Genomic DNA, 18,384 nt, shown 5'->3' with positions numbered 1-18,384 from the left:
TATTAGCGTAATGCGGCACTGTCCGTCGCGCAGTTCCACTGTTGTTTATATGCAGTTTGCGCCAGTAGTAGAGTGTTCGTAGTGCTTATCGTGTTTACTCCATCTCTTTAAATATTTGGACATTACAATTAAAGGATTTAATTATAATGTCCAAAAATTGTAAATCCATTCCTTTAATTACAATTAAAGGAATGGATTTTATTTTTAAGTAATTTTACTTATATATAAACTGTATAATGTTATCGATAATAAACAATATTTTTTCATGAAACAAAACAAGAAGAATATATTTTATTTTTAAGTAATTTTGTTTGATCTTACAATTTACAGTTTTATCCAAACTGCATAATTTTATCGATAATAAACAATGTTTTTTCATGTTTAATTTTTTTTTTTTTCATTTTTACCATTATTTTGATATTTTATCCAAACACGTATACACTGTACTTGCAGTGTGTATATTCCCAAAGTTGCAGCACCCCCACGATTTCAAGACACGAGCCGCCACTGAAAAAAATATAAAATTTGACAAAATCAATTAGCTATTGCAATAAAATAGACAAGTAATACCATTTTTGCAACCGTCTATTTTTTTTTTTTTTGACGATTTAAGTAGCTGTCAGTGTGCTACTTATATTATAACAACTACAATGCAGATTACTAAAACAATTTTATATTGTCTTTCTTCAAAGCATGTCTTTATCTCTCTTTCCATGTTTTTTTTAATCAAACAAAGAACGTGCATCATACGTTCCCAACAGTAATTCGCACAAGAATTGGGAATATTTCAAAAATTTATTTTTGAAAATATTTGAATTTTATAAATATTTTTAAAAATTTTTAAAGGTTTTAAAAATATTTTAAAATTTTAAAAAATTTTAAGAAAATTTTTTCTTAAACTTTTTCTAGTATAAATATAACTATATAACAGATTCATAGTGAATTGATAACAATTTATTTTTTTAAACATTTATTTTAAAATGTTTTTCTAAAGATGCCTTAATTTATTCATTTCCAATGTTCAAAAAATCAAAAATAAAATATTTAAATGTTCTGTGAATATTTGAAAAAGCAATAGCCAGTCATTGTTATTTTTATTAAAGAAACGCGGTTAATTAAGTAACCGTCTAATGCAATTTATTTTGATATCAAATACTGGTAGATATTTCCAATACGCAACATAATATCATCATTGGGTATTGTTGCAATAAGAGCTGTATATGCATTACAGATCAAGTCAAAATCTTTGAGAGAGAAATTAGGGTGTAATGAATTGGTTTGATCAAATCTACTTGTGGCAACTAACTGCTAATGGAACGGACTCTTAGACCACTTTTGTTATGCAATTTTGCTTAGGTAAAACTATCGATGGTTAACATGCTTAGGAAATGTTTGTTCTACATTTTCTGAGCATTTTTTAAAATATCACTCTCATCCACGAGAGATTGCAAAATCTATATCATATTTATATATATAGGTTGATGGCTGGGTTGGTTGAGCGGTTAGCCCATCTGCTGTACATCCTGCAGACTGCAGATTCGAATCCTGCTATGGACATTTATGTATGTGACGGTCTTTAGGTAGGAGATGAATTTCATTACTCGGTGTGAGACCAAATTTCGCTTACTGGAGGATTGATGTGGCTTGAAAAAAGTCCCACGTTTGGTCTGTAGAGGGCTTCCAGATTGTAAAAAAAATAAATTAAAAATATATTATAATGATTTATTCAAAAAGAATTTTGAATAGTTCAAATTCTTTTCCGAAGAGGCCGAAACATGTCAGTAATATAAACAAAAATTATCGGATGAAAGTAAGTTGGTATTAGACGAAAAGATTCAATGTTCTAAGTCATCCTCTAAGATTCCTCTTTCTCCAAAAAAAAACAAGGATGCAAAAGGAACGGTTGCTTATATCTTCAGGACGTGTTTATCTATTGATTGTACCATTATAGATTCCATTGTAAGCGTCCCTGTGTTTACGTCTGGACCCTTGGAGAAGAGAACTTTCATCTTTGTATAAGACCCGCTAAACTCACCTTCATTTGAAAAGTCTTCACCCCGGGATTTGAACCCCAAAAGTCGTCATCATTACCGACCGAGCTATGAAAGCTCCCGCAAAACACACACCCTTGTAGTTTTAATTGAATTCCTTCTAAGGTTTTAAATATATACTGTCACTTTGTTTTTAGGTTTTCGGTTACAACAAGAACAACAGACAGCTTATTTTCGCGTCTTAAAGTATTATCAAATTAATAGAACCATAACGTTATCCTATTAGTAACAAATAAAAGATAAAATACTCAAAGGAAATTCTACACTAGTTCTATACCGAAGAGGTTAACAGAAAAAAAACAAAAAACAATCACTTTTGATTTGGTAAGATATTGTAAACAAACACAACCTATCCTTGGTGGGGTAATAGGCTTAAGACACAGCACCTACTCGAAAGATCAAATATGACAGAGGCTTTGTTAGAAAGAGATTGGCGAAAGAAAATATAAAAACAAACTCTCATATAAGCAAAGGAAAGAAAATTAAGGACCAAGAGAGAGAATAGGAGAGATGGGTAGAAATATTTTCAATACCCAGAATCCCAGTAGCAGTCACTCTCCCTTTCAAGCGAAAGACAGACAGACAGAGAGAGAGAGAGAGAGAGAGAGAGAGAGAGAGAGAGAGAGAGAGAGAGAGAGAGAGAGAATAACACAACAGCAAAAAAATGTACTTGGATCTGTAAACAATAAAAATAAACCTGGTAGGAATTAATCCACTTAGGGATAGTAAGGTCTCTGTAGGGCCCCCTTCCTACTTAACATATCCGATTATCCTCTATTCGCAAAGGTAAAAGAGAAAGATCGCTACTTCTTCAGAGATCACCGTCTCTCCATGCAAGGCATCTTTATTTTTCATCCGTAGCTGCAAAAGGAAAAAAGATACGTGAATTTTCTCTGTTGCCTAGGTTACAGCCCTTTCCGTACGAACCTCCTCCTCAGATGGTAGAGGAAATTCAATTATAAAGACATTTGCGTTTCTAGAAAAGTGTGATAGTTGCACAGATTCTCTGCACACAGACCGGAAATTGCTGCATATAGGGGGCCCCGCGCACACACAAACACATAGTAAGAGCATGACGGGGAAAACAGAGAACATGAATATTGGAGAGATATAGAACAGGAAATGTGCCATTTCACATGGTTCGAGTGGCCCGACGAAGGGCACACAAAAATAAAATAAAATAAAAAAATCTTTACGACTTCCTTAATTCTTAATATGTTTTACGCCTAGGTAGAATAAGACTTGCCTTTGAATATGATGAAGAGTGGCTTAGCTGAATAAACAGATCGTAAAATGGCAAAAGACGACTGCGTTATAAATTAGTTTTCTTGCTGAGGTAAAGGATAAATCAATTGGTTGCTTACCAAGCGAGGATTTCTTTTTTTTTTTTCTTTCAGTTTATGGTTCAAAGGTCAAAAAACAACTGTCGATTTGGAAACTAAAGTAAATAATACTTTACGCATTGTTAATTAGGTGTCTCGTTTTTTATAAAGCAATTTGGAGGCAAAAAATAAACCGTCCAAGAATTTTTAAACGTAATTTAAAGACATTCTAAAGCTTATACTAAAAGCAAATATAAATTAACGCTAGCTCTGAACAGCTAAATCCTTGTAATGAAATTATGAAACACAATTTTATCTTCAGTGAATCTCAATGGAGTTAATTGGTTATCAACATCGTGCGTATCTTTTGCAGTACAAGAGGTGACGGGCTGCCTACACTGAATCAAATGAATTAAACAGATATTTCCGAAAATAATTCCATAAAGAAATAGTGGATTGTTGACAATATTAATCGTACAATGAAAATAAAAATAATGTAGATAAAATAATGTAGATAAAATAATGTAGCTGGCATCGTATTTCTGTTTATTGATTTGTACATGACACCTTTCTACGATACCCATAGTCTTTTTATTTAGTTTATTTATTGTTTACTTTCATAGAGATCAAATACTGGAGCTATTGGATGGTCATTCGTGTATTACACATCCAGGGCTTCCGTAACCCAGTTTGGGTATAAGATATGCTTGTTTGAATTGAAAAAAAAAAAAAAATGCATATTCAAATGATGCGATAAATATTTATAAGTTTTTCAGTCGAATATGAGTTGTCTGGTCTTGTGCCGAGACGTTAGAATTTTGTTTCTTCCTGGAAACTCTGGGTTTTCGCTCCCACACTTTCTTAGAGCAATTAACAGACCAGCGTGTCTATAGGACAGTTACTAAAACGATGCCCCATTTCCCCTTAGGAACATCTTAGTTTGCATGTTTCATTTGTTCGTGTCTCTATAATACCATCTTATGCTCTCAAAACTGAAACATGTAAAGTGGAATTTACTACATAAACAAATAAATTAAATCGCATTTTTGAAGAAAGTAAACATTCCTTGAAGAACTGCTTCTTTTTCTTATTGTGTGAATTACAATAGTCTGTCTCGAAGGTAATTTGTTACCGTTGAATTTCAGTGATTCTGTGGAAAACTTTCTCTGCACAAAACCCACGGGAAGACATTGTCTATTCATCATTTATATTAAACAGATAAGCTTCTATTTGTTACTATGCATAATAATCAAAACTCTACAAAAATGTGCTTTTTTTTCGGATGTCTTTTATTTCATTTTAATTATTTAGAACCGCCACAAATATTCATTAGAAAAATACGATGAAAATTATCATAATATCACGCAGTTATCCAACAGAAACAGTAAACATATCACAGTGAAACGTATCATTTTTATGAAAAAACGATGATTAATGTAAATATCAGTAGCAGGCATTAGCGCTTGAAGCGCCCCCACATTGTTAAGCGGCAAATTGTCAAAGTCTCGTTAATATTCTCATTTTAATTACAATTAAAATGATTTTAATATACAGTACAGTAAAAAAAAAATAGCATGGTGTATTTTCCCTTATAAATTAAGAGAAATTAAAACACATTTAATTTATTTAAACATGTTAGCATGTTTTTAATACCAAAATTTAACATTTCTTCCAAAATATTATTAAGAATGACTTTGTTTAAAAGTTTCAACGTCAATTCACAATTGATTAAATAAAATTATAATTCAACTTATAATTTTAAGATTTATTATACTTCACATATAACTCAGAAGATTGGAAGAAGCCAAAATATCTGAACATTTTTCGAGATAACCCAGCAAGCAATATTTGAATCTTATGTGGGCCAGTTTGCGGCCCGCATACCAATATTGGACAAGTTTACCTTACAGTGTAATCGAAAGCCGAAATGGTGTTTACTTAGCTGTTTTACTGAACTTTTTTTCTTGTGTATCGTGGGAATCGGATGAGTAGCTTCTAAAGAAAATATACAAGAACCATTTAGGGAGGTTCCACTTGATTTAATATGGTTTAAACACACACTACGCTAGATTGATGAACTGCAACTTCAATACAAGAAACGTAATATAAAGTGTTTCCTATGCATTTTTTATAAGATACGAAAATGTGCTGAAAAGTTGCGATAATCACCATGAGGGAATTGAGGGTAGAACCATCTAACTAAAACATTATTCTACATATTCCCCCACGAAGTATTATACACTTGTTGCAATTCTGCTGCATCCTTCGCAATCCTCTGAGAAAACGTTTTTCCCTTGTTGCGCAAACTCCTTCATTTTTGTTCTAAGTGTTTAACAAAACATTCCAGTCCCCTCTCCCTCTCGTAAGCCAACGAAGAATAACCAAGATTTTGAAATGAAGGGGAAAATAAAATAGAAAATAAATTGTAATTTCTTCTTATATAGAAACTAGATTTTTTTAAGGATTATGTTAATTTCTAAATAACAATTTGGACTTTTTCTTCTTTAATAAAAGAAGAAAAAGTCCAAATTATATTTAGAAATTAAACTCGCAATCTTATTGTTCAAATATCCAATTTTTCTTTAGAATAAAATTTTAATTATTCGAATATAATGTACAATAAGAATTCTAATTTAAAATCACTTTAAAAATGGCATAATAAATACAATTTTTTCCACTTTAAGCCAATAATACCTTTAACTATCCTTCAGCGCTCTCATCTCCCTTAAAACTCACAGAAGTAACAAGGTTTCTTACTAGATACTTGGATTTTTCAATCTCTCGATCAACTTCTCAATAAGACAAACAAGCTGAAGAAAACACACACACACATACACACACACGCACACAAACACATACACACATTTAATAGATATAATACACCAGGCTCATAGACCTAGTTACAACCAAGTCAAATTCCATAATAACCGAAAATCTCTGGACATATCTTCTGAATTGTAAAAATTCCAAAATAAATAATTTAATTGCGCGTTTCAGAGTTATTTTTGATGTTTTTTTAAAGAATTAGATGTTTATTTTTGATGAATTATCATTGATGAAACAGATGTCTGTTAACTTTTAATGAAGCCTTTGTAATTCATAATTATCAATGTAACTCAATATGCCAGTGTAATTTCGATAAAAATTATCATTGAAGAATTAGATGTCAATTTCTTCTTGATGAAAAATTGTCGATTTCTTTTTGATGACAAATTAAATGAAGAACATGAAGAGTTAGATGTCAATTTCCTTTTGATGAAGAATTTTCAATGAAGATTAGATGTTTATTTTTGATGAAAAATTTTCAATGAAAAATGAGATGTCAATTTCTTTTTATGAAATTTTTCAATGAAGAATTAGATGTCAATTTCTTTTTATGAAATTTTTCAATGAAGAATTAGATGTCAATTTCCTTTTGATGAAAAATTTTCAATGAAGAATTAGATGTTTATTTCTGATGAAAAATTTTCAATGAAGAATTAGATGTCAATTTCTTTTTATGAAAATTTTCAATGAAGAATTAGATGTCAACTCTTCGTTTAAAGTTTAATGGAAACATTTTCAATGAAGAATTAGATGCCAATTTCTTTTTTGATAAAGAATTATCAATGAAAGAAGCAAATGCCAGTTTTGATGAATATATTGAAGCCAGTTTTGATCAGAGACTTTTTAATGGTTTAATGAATAATAAATATCATTTTCGACACACACATCAATGTCAGTTTTGAGAAACACTTGTAAAGGTTTGTTTTATATAGAGTTATTATGGATTAGAGTTATCATCATGCTCCAGTATCTTCTCAACTTGTTAGGGAAAAAAGGAATTAACGAGCCACCCTTGCATTTTCAGTAATCTTGCTGTTTTTCTTCATAATTTCTCAGCTATTATCAATTTTCAACTTCTTTTCTCATGTATCGCACAAAAATTACATTTTAGTATAAAGTTAATAAATGTTTTTTTTTCTTCCTAACTTCAAAACTGATCCAATGAGTTACACCACTGCTACAAGTACAATACTTCCTCCTTATAATTACCATTAAAAGAAGAATAAATAGTATTGAGTCCTTGATTTTTTATCGTTAAAGATGGTTAAAAAGCATTAATATGTTGATCTTACGCACTTATTTTTTTTTATTAAAATAATAAAGCCGCGAATGAAAAAAGTTAATAGATGAACACACACGGTGATTTTAGAATTCTTAAGGAATTGACTGCTTAGTAAAGAAACTGTTTAGTTGCAAATGAACGCGTTTGCGAGGCCCTTAAGGCATTGGAGCAAGTGGCGGACGCTCACCCAAGTGTTTTCCGTCAAGTTCGCTTATCGTAGCCAGTCGTGCAGTTTTACGTGGCTTGAGTTATACGAAGTTGGTTTAAAATTCCAAAAGTTTGTCCTTACAGAGAAGTTTCGAAAATTTCCAGAATGTTTGGGTGGGGGGGGGGGGTATGCAAGATATGCAACTAAGAAAGTGTTCATTATGAGTATCAGCGTCGATAAAGAAAGATTGATAAATACAAGCTAAAGGAAGATATTTATGCTTTTAAAAAAAGCTATTTTGAAGTACGCGGATGTAATAATAAAAAATGAATATACTCTATGGAATTAGGAAAGCGCGACATAAAATTAAAAGCCAGATGATAATTGAGAATGTTTGTTGAGGGGGGGGGGAATAACTGAAACCAACAGAAAAAATCTCAGATACTCGAAGTAAAAAAACTGAAAATGAACTCAAATGTTTGAAGTAACTAGCAAACAAATAAAACAGAAAAAATCAAATGCCTTGAATTAAAAAGACGAAATAACATCAGAAAAAAATAACTTAAATGCTTGAAATAAATAGAAACAACAAAGAAAAATTACATTAATTGTTTTAAGTTAAAAGAAACATCCAACAGAATAAACACAGATACTTGAAGTAAAACAAAAAATATGGGAAGAAATAAAAAAAGGTTTATTTATTTTCTAAGAAATAAATCAAATGCTTCACATAAAGAAAACAACATAAAAATAACACAAATGATTGAAATAAAAAAACCCTGAAATGATTGAAATTAAAAGGAAAAAAGCAAAACAGAAAAATTAACACAAATTCTTGAATTAAAAAAAAAAACAGAAAAATAATTCAAATGATTGAAGTGAAAAGGAAACACAAAATAGAAAAAAATCTTTATTACAACTTACATAACTCTTACAATTTTTTTCTTTTATTCCCTTTCATTTTGTATTCCTTTCAATTTTTTCTTCTTTCTATTTTACATCCTTACACTGTACAACTCTTTCTATTCCAGCGGCATCACAACAAATTTGAACAAAATTATTGTATTCATTATATTTCTTTTTAAAGTATTAATTTACATAAAATTTAAATTGCAAATTTAGAGGTGCTAAAACTACAATATTAATAATAACAGCAACAATGACGAGAACAGCAAAAAATTTCAAAAATATAATAAGGTTCTCTATCATTTGCGTACACGAATATGTATTTAGGCAACAAACTAACCACTTTATTCTAAAATTACAATTTCGGAATCCAACCTGAGTAGGTCGTGGGCCTTGAGAGCTTGTAAATAGCGCAGATTATGGCTTTGTCATATACATACAGACGGACAGGAAAAGATCCTAATAGATGATTTGAAATCAGATATGTGAATTATATAAATACATGCGTGATATATTTTAATTCTCTTTCATTTGTAAATGTAATTTAAATATTAAAATATTTTTATATTTATTTATATACTAATATTTACTAATTTACTAATATTTATTTATATTTTTGGTTATGTGACATTTCTATTTTTTTTTCTATTTGTTGAGTTTATTTCTGAGAGTGATTCGAAATCAATCATTCTTCAAGTTAAAGCTAAAATTTTCTTTCTAATTTTTAATTACACTTCACATTTTCTAATTTAATTTAGAATTCAATTTGACCCTTCAAAAAATTAAAATATTTCCCCTGGATAGTATGTGAATAGTATTTTGTTACTATCAGTGATAATGCTAAAATCTCTCAGAGCAAAACAAAAAAAATTTGTTTTTTATTCAGTTCTCTGGAACTACATAAAAACACTCTACTATGCAATTAACAATTATGGCATCGAACTGTTGTTTTTTTATCCAATTTTCGACACAAAAAGAACACGTACAAAAAATAAAGCATGTCTAATTTCGTCTGTTATGTAAAAGATGACAATGACATTATCAAACATGATTATTTTTTTGTTTGTTTGGATTTTTTTTCTCGAAAAAAGAACATGACTAATCTGAATCATTACTAGTTCGAGATACAAATGATGCTGAGATAAAAAAAAAAAAAAGTGGAAATATGAATACAGGGAGACGATATCCCTGGTTTTTGCCACCCAGTCTATACTTTATACGTACCTGCTCGTGCGATATTTTCATACAAAAAAAAAAAAAAATGCAGAGACAAAACTTCAGAATCTAAGTAGAATAATTACAATATTGGTGAATAGCTCTCTTACTCAAATCAATATATTTTTTTAATGCAAATCTAGTCAATATGAAAATAGTTATAACCCTTTCGAGTCTACACGGACAATCAATCACTCGGAGGTGTTGGTATTTGTTTACATTTAGATGACATATTTTTACTAACTTCTATTCACTAGCATTGCTTATTTAAAATTTCAGTTATTCGGTGTGAGTCAACTAAATAACTTTTGGAGGAGGGGAAAAAAAAACTTTTTATGCAGCAAAAAAATCTGCTGAAAGCTAAAAAAATGAAATATTTGCTGAATGGCAGAAAACTGAAACCTGCTGAATGCCAAAAAAAAAAAAAAAAGACAAACATGCTGAAAGTTACAAATACAAACTTGCTGAGACCACACCCAATTGATAAACATGTCCCTAAACCATTATTGGAGGGTTGATACGCTGCGCTGTGCTATAAAGTATTTTCTAACAAGACACACACAAAGTAAGCCTATACTCCTTTGTTGAATAAGCACAATCATAGCGATACTGAATAATTATAGGAGATCAAATACTTGGTTTACTAAGATTAATTGTCTTGATTAAGGACAAGATATGTGACCCAACAATATCACGTGAGCTCGAACTGTTTGAAAGTGTTGAGTGTAACACTATATGAAAAAACGGCTGATATTTTTTCTTCCACTGTTAGTACTAATATAGAATGCACTGCCCAAAGATGTGCGATTATTCATGTAGTGAAACCTTATCATTTTTTAAAAATAATAAACTAAATTCGCTACTCTTGAAACATCAAATGCAAGACGAATAGAAGTATGTCGACCTGATTGGTCTAGAGAATGGCGCTTTCCCCCTTCAACCTACAGATTTTAGGTTCAAATCTCGTTCTGGTATGAATGTTTGTGATTATACAGTATTCGGTGTGAGCCCACTATCCTGATCAGGATAGTGAGCAGGGTGGTCTTACTATCCTGCTCACTATCCTGAAGTTACAAACCATTTCAGGAAAACCTGAAGTGGTTTGTAACTACCAATGTTTGGTAACTAGAGCAACATACACTTAGCGTCTACGTTACTGACATACTAGATGGGCTAACAACTTTTCTTGGGTGAAATTATTATAAAAAAATTATTACTCTTGTTAAAAATAGATCCTTTTTGAACATTATGACGTAAAATTGCTGGAAAATACGTAAACAAAATAGATCTTCTTTTATAAACTATCCGACACCATTCAAAACAAATCCATTTAATTATATATTAAAAATTCCCAAAATAACTCTGTCTTCAGACAAGCAAAGATACAAATGAAACTGTATTTGCGTATATACAATATATTACAGTATTGAGTAAAAAATTTAAAATAATTACTCCCAAGTATAAATCTATCAAAGGTTTTTATACTTGAGCTGAATTTTCTTAGTTTTATCAATGACGTTACATGACTATCATATTTTTACAGATTGTACTTTTCATATTTGCGTTATGTTTGTTATATATCTTACATAATTTATATATAGCCAATGAAAATATTAAGCTCTAGTTATAAGCAATAAATATTCGTTTAAAATAGCAATTGCGATGTTGTATGCACTCTAGATCATTTTTTTCGGTTTCTGTATGCTCTTTCTCAATTTTGTTTTTAATTTAATACCATCTAAACTTGCGTTTCGTAAACTTTTTCAGTTTGCGAAACTCTACATACAGGGGGGATGGAAAGTTCTGATAAACACCTAGAACAAAAGAATATTAAAGCAACTGGAATATTTTTTTTTTAAATAATCACAAAGGAATTGCGACAATTGACTTATTTTAAAATATTTTATTGAGAAAACATACGATACATAAATGCTGCAAATAATAAAGAGAAAACTGTTCTAGAAATAAGTCAGTTAATTTAGTGCTTTGTCTGTGAATGGGTTCAAGGAGAGGAATGATAGTTGGGTAAATAGTTGAGATCTTCGAGTTGAGTCTTTGGACTCCATGGAGATGCCCGTACAACAAAAACCACAAAATGATTAGTTTCCACAATCGCTAAATTTTTTTATTTTCAGAGACTACGTCTAATACAAGTTTATAAATGTTTGTATTCTCTGGGAAACCCCTACAAGTTTTCCCAAGGGGTTCTGTGAAACAAAGTTTACTAAATCCTGATGTAAACCAGTAGGTTACACAATTTTTTTTTTAAATCCTTTCTGAAATTATACAACATATTCTATATGATTTTCACCCAACAATTTTTCTTTTTCCTATGATTATTATTACTATTCTCAGAGGACATGTAATTTGTTAAAGTGTTTTAATATCTGGGATATTTATCTAATTTTAATGCATATTTGTACGTTGAAGTGTTTTTCATGTATATGTACGTTGGAAATGTTATTTTTCTCATACCATAAATATGTTTTGAAAATAATAAAATGAAAAAAAAAAAGTGCTGACGTATTATAACCTCTTAGGCTAATTTACGGACTTTAACTCTATTAGCTGAGGAGTGTCAATGATGGCGAAATGACATAAATTTTTTTATCATTCATTGTTAATTCCCACTGCCTTTAAGTTCTTTTTTTTTCTTTTTTAACTCCTGAATCGCATTCAATGGGGTTTTGTTGTAAGGTTTAGCCTTTTCGTACGTACATTTTGAACTTAAAGGGTTGGAGGCACTGCAAATACTCAGCGGTTCACAAATGCCAATGGTAGTATTCTTCACTATAGCTTACAGTTTTGAAGTTTTGTTTCATTAGTGAAATGGGTTCAGGAATTTACGTGAGAAAACGCGTGTTGAGCGTTCCCCTTTTATTCTTCGCGTGGCTATTTCATAGATCAACGCTTGTCGAGCGTCTTCCATCATTCCTTGCTCTCTTGCCACAATCGTCTCCCTTTCTGTCCCTCCACCATCTCTTTCTTTCTCTGTTTCGTGTGTGTGTGTATCTCCCCCCCCCCCTCTCCGTCAACCTCTCTCTCTCCCCCACTTTTCTATCCTCCCTGTCAAATCTGTGGCCTATGATGGTGCTCCGTACGTCTGGGAAAGCGGCCACACTGCCAGGTCGCAGGAGTCAATGCAATTGCCGATGCAATACGCTAGCTGTGAAGTTTTCCTAAAAACGAATCACGTTCCACGGCCACGGGTGTGTGGGCGGTGCTCTATATTGTGACGCCTCTTAGGGAACAGATCGCATAGAAAGCCGGAAGACATATTGAGAGAGAGAGAGAGAGAGAGAGAGAGAGAGAGAGAGAGAGAGGGAAAAAAAAAAAGGCAAAAGACCTTAATGAAAGAATGGACGAAGGACAGAAAAGAGAGAAGACACACGCACGTAAAAAAAAAAAAAAAAAGAAAAAAAAAAAAGAAAGAAAAAAAAATGCACAACGCCAAGATTGCTTCTAAATGGGCGATAAAACAATAAAGACAGACCATGGCATCTTAGTGCAAATAAGATGATTAGAATATTCTATCTATTATTACGCCGACAGAAAAACGGAAGACTGTAAAGAATCAATTAGCGAACTGTACCACCATATCTTATTAGGAAGGGTTGATTATGCGTCCGTGAAGGGTGGGGAAGGAGAGAGAGAAGGGGCAAAAAATTATTCGCTCACTCATTTAGTGTCTTAGAAAGAAAGGTTACGGATATGCACAACCTGTAATGATTTATATCAGTCTATAGATCTTTAAATATTACTCCCGATAGAGGGGTTTTAAAGGGGATTTGTTTACCTTTAATCCGTTTCATAATTTGCTAAGAAGAAAGTGTCGACAAGAAGGTAAGAATGTATAATGGTTAGCTGACTTTATGTAATTAAAATGATTAATTTTTAGCTTAATATTATTATAAGGAAAGTTTACATATAAATTGTGTTTCTATTTTTAAAAAAAGAAAAATAAAGCTAACGGATAAATAAATAATAACATAGAATATCAATGCGTAGCATGTCAGTTTATATATTATTTAATAAACTGAAAAAATAATTCATTCTATTGCTTATCTAATCCACTTTTTTTGATTGATTGTTATAATTTTTAGCTATGCTACTATCCCTTTACATAGACATTTCCCAATTATGTATGTAAGTTGCCATAGCAACTTAGTAAGTAAAAATATTTGTCTATTTCATCTACATGGTTGCTAAGTAACGAAATGAGCAGACGAATTTGTCCATTTTGTTTTGATAAGTATGATAAGAAGAATTGCAAATAGACAAGCATAAATATTCGTTAAAAATAATCAAAATAAATGCTATTTTTTGTTTACAATTTACAAAATTCAGTCATTTGATAGTGTACATTATCATGTGGCTGATAATGTAAGAAAATTACAGATAATTTGTTACATTTGATACATGAGAATTATTTAGCAAATGCAATAGTTTTGTTAAAGTAAATTATGATAACAATCTAGCAACAACAAAACCTAATCAACAGGGACTAGTGATACGAAACTATTTTAAAATTAATGAACGATTTTACAACTACATCTTCTTAGCAAAACATGTTTAGAGGTTTATGCATTTATTGTATTTCTTATTGCAAATTTATATAGAAAATTGTCGGGTATTAAGGACTAGTATCGTTCAAAATCACTTTAACAAACAGTAAGAGTAAAGAGTCAAGAAATGCCAAAAAAAAAAAAAAAAAACCCTGGAACTACAAGAATTAGGTAAGCTTCAAGTATGAATGATTAAGAATAACCTAAGGGGACATGTCCTCTTTTTTTTTTCTATTTTTTTCATAGTCATATCAGTACAAGGAAATATTCCCAGTAAAAGCATTTTGTCACCTTGTAAAAAAAAAAGAAGAAAAAAAGGGGAAAAAAATTAATGACATTCTGATTGCTCACATGGGAGAGGAGATTTAGTTAGAGATGAAAAAAAAAAAAAAAAAAAAAAAAAAAATCCAAAAATGAAATAATCACCGGATTCAATGAGAGAGATGATACAATTGCTCAAAAAAAAAAAAAGTAAAAAAAAAAAGTAAAAAATTGCAGATAATCGTTTCATAAAAATTGTGACAGCGAATATTTTTGTTAGAATTTCATATAATAAGGATATTAAGGGAGTTTTAAATTCCTTTGTCGTTCGAATGGGAAATCTCCTAATACTGTATTATATATTACCTTATTGGATCAAGTTGTAGGTGATTCTACGTCTATGCGTTCCATTCTGTTGTTGTCATGGAAGCCATTAAATAAAATATGATAATGTAAATATAGATGGCATCACACTCTGACATGAATAGCATTACTATGGCAACGATATTCATTATAGTACTGTTCATGAGAATCATAACTAGATCAACAAAGAATTTTGGCGGGTTTTTTTATTTTATTTATTTATTTTCTCTTTATGAAACCTGTTTTCGTAAAGTATGCAATTTATCAGAAGGAAGCGTCCATGGTCAACGAAAAAAGCAGGTTAATTAGGTAAACTTCAGGTTGGAATGATTAGAATGAAATGCGGGTTGAATGTACTTAGTGATGGAAATTACCATGGAACGATATGAGAAAAGAGAAGACCCATCACAGAGGAAGACATGCAGATTGATAATTTTATAGTGGAACATTTAGAGCTAATCTTTTAAGGCATTGTTGGTTTTTTGTCCTTTTTTAATAAACTATATTTGAAATAATGAGTTCGTTCCTGGTTATGATTTCTTACGGAGGCCATTCTCTGTATATTTTGGTAGGTTATGATGAGTTCCAGGTCGCAAGCAGCTGAAAGTATGAGATCACTTCGTATTTGTGGCGAGGTGTAATACTAACGGTAAGGAAGTTTTGCTGTTGTTATTGAAAAAAAAAATATTGAAGTTTTTTCACATATCCTTACTGTTTGTATGATCAGTTATGTAACTGTTTGTTACATCTCTCTCTCTCTCTCTCTCTCTCTCTCTCTCCTTTCTCTCTGTCTCTTTCTCTCTTTTCTCTGTCTTGCTTTGTCAGTCTCTTTCTCTCTCTCTCTCTCTGTCGATCTTGCTCTCTTTCTTTCTCTGTCTATGTTTCTCTCTCTCTCTCTCTCTATCTCTCTTTCCCAGAGCGTGTGTCTCTGTGTCTGTCTCTCTCTCTGTCTGACTGTGTGCATCTCTCTCTCTCTTTGTCTCTGTGTGTCTCTCTGTCTATCTGTGTGTGTCTCTCTTTGTCTGTGTGTCTGTTTCTCTCTCTACTTCTCTCTCTTTCTGTCTCTGTGTATGTGTGTCTTTGTCTGTGTGTCTGTTTCTCTCTGTCTGTCTCATTCTTTGCCTCTCTCTCTCTGTCGATCTTTCTCTCTTTCTTTCTCTGTCTATGTTTCTCTCTCTCTCTATCTCTCTTTCCCAGAGAGTGTGTCTCTGTGTCTGTCTCTCTCTCTCTCTCTCTGTCTGTTTGTGTGCATATATCTCTCTCTTTGTCTCTGTGTGTCTCTCTTTTTCTGTGTGTCTGTTTCTCTCTCTCTCTCTTTCTGTCTCATTCTTTGCCTCTTCTGTCTCATTCTTTGCCTTTGTCTGTCTGTCTTTCTCTCTCTCTGTCAGTCACTCTCTCTCTCTCTCTCCTTATGTCTCTCTGTTCGCCTGTCTCTGTCTCTTTCTCTCTTTTCTCTGTCTTGCTCTGTCAGTCTCTCTCTCTCTGTCGATCTTTCTCTCTTTCTTTCTCTGTCTATGTTTCTCTCTCTATCTCTCTTTCCCAGAGTGTGTGTCTCTGTGTCTGTCTCTCTCTCTCTCTGTCTGACTGTGTGTATATATCTCTCTCTCTCTTTGTCTCTGTGTGTCTCTCTTTGTCTGTGTGTCTGTTTCTCTCTCTCTCTACCTCTCTCTTTCTGTCTCTGTGTATGTCTCTCTTTGTCTGTGTGTCTGTTTCTCTCTGTCTGTCTCATTCTTTGCCTTTGTCTGTCTGTCTTTCTCTCTCTCTCTCTCTCTCTGTCAGTCACTCTCTCTCTCTCTCTCTCTCTCTCTCTGTTTTTCTTCCTTTTCACACTTTTCTATTAAAACACAATCATTTCTTTAACATAAGAAAATTGAACGTATTTCTTGTTAGAGGTAGCCTAAATGTCTCTAGGAAACAAAAGATTAATAAAGATAATTTCTAATCACCAAGCTCAATTTTACAATGAGCTTTTTTTTTGTCTCTAATAGCACTTTATAATCCACTCTTTTTTTTTTTTTTTTTCCTTCGATAAAATGAAAGATTTTTGAAACAATGCTTTGGAAAATATCAACCACGGGTATTTCAGCATTGTGTTTTTTTGTTTTCTTGCAAATATTATCATAGAACAATATTATAAATCCTACTTGAAGATAAAAACCGTCTCATTCATTATAATTAATATTCTTTCAGGAGAGAAAGAAAGATAGAAAAGCACACACACACACACACACACACATACACACACACACACACACACACAGAGACTTATAAAGGTTAATATACTGGATTTCGTCTGTAATCGATTTTTTTTATGTATGTATTTGTAATTTTGTGAGTTTTATCCCTTATAACCATCAACGGATCAGCGAAGAAAAAGAAAGATGTTTAGGAATTTGTGTTGTGTCTAAATCTAACAGAAATCCACATAATCTTCATTTATTGTTATTTTTTTTTTTTTTCATAACTGAGCTTACCTAAAATCACTATTATATGCATACTATTTCTAGTTATAGGCTTTAGTTTAATAAAATCTTATAAAATCCTTATAATTCATGCATGTTTTCATGTGTTTTTTTTTCTTCTTTTCATGAATCTTTTAATCATAATAGACGTTCTACAGGTAATAACATCTTTTTGCTGGAAATCAAATATTAACAACATTAGCAGGAATAAATAGTCTGTATATGAGCAAATCTTTACGATGTAAATGTTAGTACTTGGTTCAATTAAGCTTCAGTTTTATCAGCTGCATATTTCTTGCATTTGTAGTGTTTTTAATAACAGTTATCTGTGTTATTTTACACATGTAATGATATCACAGAAGATACAAGATAACCCTAACTCTTCAAGATACACCTCCACGTGTTTACATTCTTGGTACATTGTTCCTGCTGATGTTGTTGATATCAACAACTTGAAGATATTCTTAAGTTGTTGCCGATAGCTTAAAAAACATCAAAATTATCTACGCCAATCGTAATATTCACTGTGCTTTTTATGACATTAATATTTCAATGTATGCAAATTACAGTCTATTGGCTAATTATTGATACTAAACCAAACGCGGTCGATAAAAAATAAACATGAGTTTCAGATATAATCATAATTTATTTATAAAAGCCATAATATAGATATAACTATAAAAACATCAGGATATGTCTGAAATATATCCTCAAACTACAAATTTACTTATAAAATGTCGATTTTAGCAACTATATAGGCTATTTATTTAGCACACAAATACCTTTAGGTCAATATCCTAATATTTAAAATCTACAAGTTTTTTTATGTTGTTTATCTTGTTTCTACTATGTGAAAACTACAAATTGGAAGACAAATTTTGTTGTAAAATGAATCACGTGCTTTGATGTTCATAATTGCGTTTTTTGCTTACTATATTAATAAACAAAAGAGATCTACACTTTTATTTGTTGTTCCTTTTTCC

The sequence above is a fragment of the Typopeltis vanoorti genome, chromosome 10 (assembly GCF_054136105.1).
Source record: "Typopeltis vanoorti isolate ZY-2024b chromosome 10, IOZ_Tvanoo_1.0, whole genome shotgun sequence".
Taxonomy (NCBI): Eukaryota; Metazoa; Arthropoda; class Arachnida; order Uropygi; family Thelyphonidae; genus Typopeltis; species Typopeltis vanoorti.
This window is presented reverse-complemented; position numbering follows the sequence as displayed.